This window comes from Limulus polyphemus, unplaced genomic scaffold (assembly GCF_000517525.1).
Source record: "Limulus polyphemus unplaced genomic scaffold, Limulus_polyphemus-2.1.2 Scaffold585, whole genome shotgun sequence".
NCBI classification, from domain to species: domain Eukaryota; kingdom Metazoa; phylum Arthropoda; class Merostomata; order Xiphosura; family Limulidae; genus Limulus; species Limulus polyphemus.
Window position 1 is genome coordinate 414,124 of NW_013666195.1, and position 9,071 is coordinate 423,194.

The window sequence follows — 9,071 nt, forward strand, 5'->3', positions numbered from 1 at the left end:
ATACGTATATGCTTTTGCAACCAATGATCAATACTTCTAGAAGGTGGACGTGGTGATTATTAAACGCGGCTGTAGACCTATGAGGCAACAAGTAAATCTTGAAGGTATGTGGCGCTTAAACCCTTCTCCTATTGCTTGAGTCTTGTTTCTCTTTAACGTCTGTACTTTTTATGTTAACTTACTTTGCTCGTTTTTTTTTGTTTGTTTGTTTTTGTGGAATAACAAAAACTGCTAAGTGCTTAAGTTATTGCAATTACTTAATGATATTTACTAATCACTTCTTATGGACCTGCAGTTTTACCACTTGATCAGAAATTTGTTTGAAAAATAAAGTACATTATGCCATCATGTCAAATATGTAATACAAAATTTCTAACAACTAACACTATATATTAAACCCCATAAAGAAAAGAAATAAAGTTGTAACTGTAGGATAATTAGAAAATAGATTATTTTTGTCATGTAAAACCTGTAATACAGTTTACTCTGGAAGTAAATCACATAGTAACAACGAGAAACGTAAAAAAGAAGCGATTTTTTAAAGATAAATTTTGGCACATATGTTTTACTATTAACTATCTACAGAAAGAGAATGTTAAGACTTTAAAGGTTGAAACCATTTACAACAGGTTGTGTTTTTATAAAATATTTTGACCCCCAAACACACCAAACCAAATTACACCTTTCTCTTATGCTGTTGCTATAAGGTTCAGCAACGGCATTATTACAGACATATTTAAGCTTATGGTATCCCATCGACATTAGATAGAGTCATTGGCAATGATAATATCAGTATTGACCATGTTTTTTATTTTAGTTTTTTCGGGCCAAATGCTTTTTATTCCATTTATTTCTTAGGATTTATTTCTTGTATTTTATATATATGCTTAGCTAGCTTTTTTAAATAATAACTTCCTTTCACGGATGTTTTCAAGATACCTCTGGTGTTTTGCGCCGTAAAACTTCAAACAACTAAGCTTACAAAATGTTTTAAAATAGACTTAATGACTCGCTCCCCAGTAGCTTAGTGTTAAGTTTGAAGGGTTATAACGCTAAAAAAAAGAGGGTTTCGATACCCGTGGTGGACACAGCACAGATAACTCCTATGTAGCTTTGCACTTAACATCAAACAAATAAACTTAATGAATGCAGTATGAAATGTAAATTAACTAAGATAATTTTATTAACTTATATATTAATCATTATTATACTAAAGCAAACTTGCTTATGTTTTTACGGTGTCATTGTACATTTTCGTATTTTTTTGTACAGTGTTAAAATCGAAAGAGAATACTGTTAAGCCTTCAAAGACTTATTATGAGGAGGCAGTAAAATCAGGACACATTTGTTATTAAAGAATTAAGAAAGCGAGTAAAAGTAAGATAACTTGGAAAATAAAGCGAACTTATATGTATGTGCCATTTTATTCACAGGAATCATATTCTTGGTTTCAATATACCCTGATTAGCTTGAAAGCACATGTTAAGTTTATTTGATTCATTCATTGACAAGCAAAATAAATGAACTATTTTGCTTGTTAGTACTTTAACTTATTGTGCACCTTGAAATATTAAATAATAATAACTTCATTTCTATCTGTTCATCAATTATTCGATCTCTTCAAGGATAATACCAAAACAATTTTACGTTGCAATGTCCGTGTTGGTTACAACTAAAAAGTGTTCATTAATTTGAAAATCAGGCATGTTGGTTGATTCGATTAATATCGGTGTTGGTATGTGAAAGAAGTGGGAGAAGCGAAAATTATTCCTCATTGTTGAGGCCACCGTGTGTAAAAACCTAAACATTGCATGTTCCCTGAGTCCAAAAAAGGCTTTTATAGTTAACTACTTATGTTAATTAGTTATGAATATGAAACTTGGTAGTGGGAGTGCAGATTCTTAAGATAATTTACTTGAGGTTTCCATTAGGATGCGCCAAAGGATTGGATTTTCATATTTAAAATTTGATATACAGGTACAGTAACATGTACTCAAATATCTAAGTAATGAAAACTTTCTTTCAGTCCGAGACTCCATAAATTACTTAAAATAACCAAAAGTAATCATAAACATGGTTCACACATACAACTAAAAAGCCTAATGAATTTTAATAAGTATAATTATTTAGAAAAATGAATATGTATATAAATTACATAAAGATAAATTGATATAACAAAAATTCTGGAGTAGGAAGGCAAACAACGATAAAACTTTGATAAGCGAGTTCAGCTATGGCCTCTATATCTATCTGTTGACCAACAGCAAACACAGGAAAACTCTAAAAAGCAAGTTATACTACAGACTATACGTATGTAGTTACTAGAACAAAACAACAACAATACTTCGACAATAAAGACTCACCTACTGACTATATATCCATCGGGTGACCAGGGTCGAACAAAGAGGGAATACTTAAGAGAGAATTCCACTATGGCACTACAAGGTGACCAGGGTCAAAAAGCAGTAAGTGCTGAATAACAAGTTTCACTATGAAGTAAATACCTATTTCATAATTGATATTAAACACAACTAGAAAATCTTTAATAAGTGTGTCCAGTTTAGAAGCCAGCTCCCTTATGATTTCTTTGCTCAACTGATGACTAAGAAAAAATGAGGATACTTTGAACAAAGAGTCTATATACTTTCGAGTTGCTTTTTGTTGCCTGATTATAATTTTGTATGATTACTTAGGAATGAAATGCTCTATTTCTTTGAATTATATGATACGAATTGTATTGTATCATTTCGAGATCAAATGGTTTCAAGCTGTGACTGCTAACAGAGGAAACTCATACGATAAAAGGTAAGAAGGTTTTTCAGAATAAATTTAGTTTTTCATTTCTATGCGTTGGACATGAATAAATTGCAGCAGATAAATGATTATGTCAATGAGTAAATATTTCGGCCACCTGTTGGCGGAATCAAATGTAACCATGACAAGGCAAGTAAATATTTTGTTTTCTAAGAAAAAGGACAACTGATTTTGAATAACTTAGTTTCAACAAGTTCTTAACCAACGATAATTTCTCAGTCATTGACTATTTCCCACCAAATACACCTTGATATCACATTATAATTCCAAGCCCCATGTTGCTCACCGCGTAAAGTCTGCATTGAGAGGTTTGCATGGACAATCCTTCCTATTGATCTCCATCTTTTTTTCCTCTTAAGAATGCCTTTGAAAGACAACTCTTCCACAAAACTGATGTTCTTAAAGAATCAGTATGCATTCAGAATTATTAAGCGTCACATGCATCTCACTAGACCGAAATGATAACGTTCAGAAAATGATAGAAGAAATTCATAGCAATTAATGATACTTGTCATAAGAAATTATTATTAAGCCCATTACAGTCATTAACAATGTATTCTTTATCTAATCCCTTAGGAATTTTCAAGAATTAGAAGACTGTATAAGAACAGTATTCAAACCACAGTGTGTTCGCTATATCCATTGCCGACTTCGCATTTCGCTCAATACAAAGCTCATCAGGTCTACTGGCACACAACAAACACAATAGTGGTCGGAAGACTAGTTATGTAAGCCATTTGCTACAACAACAATTGTTATGGTTTTAATGGTGTTAACGCCTTTTTCTAAAGGACACGATAAATAATGCATTGTTAAAATATGATAAGCCTAATGCTAATGTCTTATGACAAGTATAATAAATTATAGTTATGCTTTGCCAGCTTGGAAAAGGCGTCCACACCATAAGAAATGCATAGTTGTTAGCCGGAACTTTGAGTTGAGTGCTCACATCTCCAACACCATTTGTTGTAATCTAATGTAGTGGCTAGCCAATATGAAATAAAATCCGTTTCATTCTGTAACGCTCCTTGTATATTAATTCTTCAATAGAGCTTTTAAAATATAGTGACAGAATATTCCCAAACCTTGAGACAAAGTATTTCCAAAACTAATAAGAGTAAAACTTATTTAACTGGGTAATTTATTTAGCTAACCTTTCAAATTTGCTATGTAGATTCGTAGGATATTTCCAGCTATCTTTATACATAAAAGCGAAATTGTATGTTTGTCTGTTCGCTAACTCCTCGCACACTATTTGACCTATCTCATGACTCATACGGTCCCCAGAAGTAGCATGGAGGAGTCAAAATTCCCAGTGGGGGTTGGACACCCAGCTAATTCCGGAAAACTACCAAATCAGCACAACTTGACACAGTGATACAGGATGACATGAGGAAGTTCATGAGGGAGGTTAGACTCCCCCATCTAATCTATATAAGTAAACGACAATATGTGTGCGTATGTATCTGTTCATTATATGTTTCCACATTTCTTGATCAATCAGCACCAAACTTGACACAGTAATACAGGATGACATGAAGGGGTGGTGGTGGTACCCCATCTAATTTCATATCTAATTCTGGAAAAGTACCAAATCAGCACAGCTTGACACATGACATGAGGAAGGTCATAAGGGGAGTTGGACCCCATCTAATTTGTATACATAAAAGCGAAAATGTATGTTTGTCTGTCCTCTAACTCCTCACACACACAATTTGATTAACCTCAATCAAACTTGGCATGGTGAATCCTACAGTCACCAGAAGAAACATGAAGAGTTAAAATTTCTATCAGGTTTCCCACAATAAAGGGCACATTTGATTTTGCCAAACAACTTGCAACATGTAACCTATTTCTGTATATTTTTATAATATTGTAGCACCGTCGGTTCCTTTTTTTTAAACGGTGGAAAATTCTACTGTAAAAGAAATATTCAAAGCTCGCGAATTTTTATTGTGACAGAACCACTTCTATATGTTAATTTTTCTAATGATCAAATATGTCTCTCTTTTTCAATATAAGGCTGAATATGCGGCTCACTTTATTGGGGTGTTTTCAGGTTATGTTTAAAATATAATCATTATCAAGGAGCACATTCACAGAGCTTCCACCCCTAAAGTGGAGGTGTATAATGTACCAAACACTACAATTCACTGGTAAACATGCCTTGAAAAAACAAACAAGACTCACTACTTTATTGTGCAGTGTTTATCAACAAGTATAACCTCGAGTGATCCTTAGATTTTAAGGTTTAAGTTAAATCTATCATTAGAATAAGGAGCTATTTTGTGTTTAAACACAGAATGGATAAGACGAGCGTTCGGACTTTATCTACATGACTTTATGTACGCATAATGTCGGAGTAGTTTGGTATATAGTAAAGTACGTAGAAGTGTTTTAAATTTTGGTGATATTCCGTTAACAATAGGGAAGTTTAAAATTATTGAACTGTTGGAAATCAAAGAGACTTTGGTCATTAAAAACATTCATTCGTAATAGAATGCAGTGGAGTAGTGTTGTGATATTTTCAAAAGCGTAACTACAGTGTGCATGATACATTTAACAAGTAATCTTTTTTTTAACAATGGTAGGTGATGAGCTGATCTTTTGTACTTAACTATACTGGTCACTTCTCTAGCAAGAAACTGTGCAGAGAGCTTATATAAAGAACTGATCACTTCCCTTGTTATAAGATTCAATGTAAGTGACTTTAATATCTCATTTGATTATTAACTCTTTGGGAGAATATATATATGCATTGTTGCATATCTGCTTGTTTGTTAATTTCTCTTAGAAATTCTTTCCGAGAAACTTCAGCGATACAAGTCCTTTCTTGGTTAAACCAGTTTATTCTTCCTCGATACAAACTTTTAGCACACAGTAATTTCAAAATCTCGATAACAAACCACACACTAGCTCGAAACAGAATAGTAAATTACCCAAAACGCTCTTCATTCAATCATCCCGCAGGCTTTTCTGCCAGGCTTATATACTAAAAAAGAGGGCGTCTCGAATGCACTAGGAAATTCACGATCATTCGAGAAATTTCACGTACGCTACCAGTGCCAAACGCGCCAGCAGCGTCACGTGACTTTCGCTGTCGTAACAATATATATATATATATATATGTGCTTGACCTACAAACTGCCAAGAAGAGTCGCATCAAAATCTTTCAAAAAATAGTTCGGAGGCTGCAAGAAAAGGAGGAAGGAAAATGAATCGCAGGAGGACAGATCGGCAACGTCAAAAGCTGATAGAAAAACAGATAGAAGGAGATAAAGTCACGGGAAGAAAGAGAAGTAAGGCTTGAATCTGAAAGAATTAGGAGATCTGAACTGTGTGCACAAGAATATGATGAATTAAGAAATGAGGGAGGGAGGTGTAGCAAGAAACTTGAGAGAAACTGAAAGGGGAAGAGAGAGAAGGCAAAGATTATATTTGTCAGCTCATCGCTATGATTCTCGGTGTGGTATATCAAGAAGCTTTAATTTAAATTGTGTAACTTTGTTTTGAAAATCAAAAGGTTTAGATTAAAAATAATTTTATGAAAACTTACCTTTTATAAATGTTTTTCTTTTTTTTTAATACCTATTTCAAATAATTTGGATGCCTATGCGGGGAACGGGTAATTCGGGTAGTATGTATGTGTAGAAAGGGTATAGACTGAAAAATAGAAAACATCTTCATAATTAAAGTTATACTAAAAGGGGGTATTCTTCGAAAACAAACGCTTAATACTCGTTCGCTATTTGGATCGTCTGGCTTCTGTAAAGAACTCTTACCTTGAAAGAGTTTTCTCTAAACAGTAAATATCGTACCGTTACCTTAGTTTACGAGAACCTACACATATTACGAAATTCAAACTTGAATTATTATGTACTACAAATCTATACATCCTTTCCTTAAAGTAAAACTCTGAGTCAACAGCAGTTGAATTTAATTACGAAAGGGGAATCAAAGATCTTGATTAATGTGGGTTTTGTTCAGGTTTAATTAAATGCATTTTCTTTTGTAATGATTATCAGACAAGCGTTTTTCAGATATACATTTCTTAATTAAGTTTTGTCTTTTAAATAACGGATGTCTAACTTCCAAATAATACTTAATAACACTTTCCCTTTCTTGAACAAACAAGATGGAATCCTCAATAGCTGTGGCACTTAAAATTATTTTAGATAGGATTAGAATAAATTAATCTCTGACATTGGGAGTGGCCTAATACATGAATCGAAAGGGTTTGACCTCCCGAGTCCAAAACTAATTAGATATGAAATCGGTGAAAAGATAATGGAGCTATGAGCTGAAAGTTTGTACTTAAAAATGTAAATCTACATTGTGAATACTTGTGTAACCGTAAACAACGTTAGAATTCACATTGTACTAAATTTTACGCTACATACTTCTTAACAACCACATAACTATTTGCCGTTACGTTAGAACTTCTGAATAATACACATATTGTTTTTAACATTTATAAAGAAATTGAAAATTCCAACCTGAAAGGCACTCTTTTTTTTTTTTTTTTCACTATGACTAAATAGTTTTAGGTCAGAGACCCCTAGAGTTCAGGTACAGTTATTGCCAACTTTGAACTACTCGCCAGAAGAAAGACAGCTAATCACACTCAAACGTCACCATAGGAATTTTTCCGGCTCTTTGAACCTAATAATCTGGTTGACTGTTCCAAAACAACCAAAGCTGAAAATGTGGCGCATATTCGGAGGAATCCCGTTTCGGACAACTTAATACTTAACCACTAGGCCACACTCGGCCTAGGAAACGATGGGTCAGTTGTTCGATTACGTTACCACAGAAAGTCTGTAAACAGGACATCTTAAAGGTTGTGAATGGTTAAATGAATATGTTGGTTTTCAAAACGTTCATGGAATCTATTATCATTATTTAGTGATAAAAAAATCTCTCATCGAGAAACTTTGACATCATATTATCATTATATTATAATTATAAATATAAACTTGTGAATAATTGGTACATTAATTACGTGAAAGCTACCGTAGCTGTCTACTTTTTGTGATCCGTGAGTAAAAACATTCTTAATAACATCGTTCAGCGATCTTTAATTTGCTGATAGGATAGCTTTTGTAATTTGTTTTTCATTGTGTTCGTTTTAATTATAGAGTAACAAAATTAATTGAGTATTTTTCGCAAGTTTCATATCCGTGCTTCGACAGTAAGTTCGGGTATTTAATAATAACTACAATGCTCAATTAGACTACAATGCAAAAAACATTCTAACACTAAATTATCTCTTTTAAAACATGGATTAATTCATAAACATCACGTAGAAAAAGGGGATTGTAGACAGTCTAGTCTTCAATGACAACGCTAATAATAATATTTATTTTATGTACCCCTAAATTATGCAGTACTTGAACTGTTCAGCTATTAGTGCTCGTCATATTATGCTTATTTGTTTTAGAATTTTAGCAATAAGATAGACTAGGGCTATCTGAGCCTAGCCGTCCCCGATTTTGAGGAAACACAACTAGTGAAGTGTACCAACTGCCAACTCTTGGGCTACTCTAATCTGACTGAATAATAGGGTTTGACCGATGCTCTTATAGTACAACACGCCCTCAAAGTGGGTAACGCATTTTTTCGTTACAAGACGCGAATCATAAACACAAAACCACAGTTCGAGTACGCTAACCACTAGAGTTAAAGTGTGTGCAATAATTTACAAATGTTTTGTTTTTGGATTATATATATACACCTAGAGTTAGCATAATTTTAGTTATAAAACAGAATTTTAAAACTCTTGATAGCTGGTCAATAAAGCTTTAAATGTAGAGATATCACGTTTTATCTGAGTTACGTCCCTCTCTCGAGTTCAATGTTATCAAATGATCTGTTGTCGGCCTGACTAAAGTTTGAAAAATTACCGTTAAACTTAAATGGAAAGAAAAGCAGCGTATTATTTGTACTAGTGTTTCACAAATTTTTAAAGAACTCATCAGTTGACTTCTTAGTATGATAAAGAAGGGTTGAAAATTGAAACATGAAAAAATAACTAGATCTATGTGTATTATTCGTGTTAGTAGTTCACACATTTGGAACTCTATCTCAGAGTGTAGAGATGTTGGTGGCTCTCAGGAAAAGCTGAAATTTGTTTGTTTTTGGAATTTTGCGCAAAGCTACACGAGGGCTATCTGCACTACCCGTCCCTAATTTAGCAGTGTAAGACTAGAGGGAAGGCAGCTAATCATCACCACTCACCGCCAACTTTTGGGCTACTC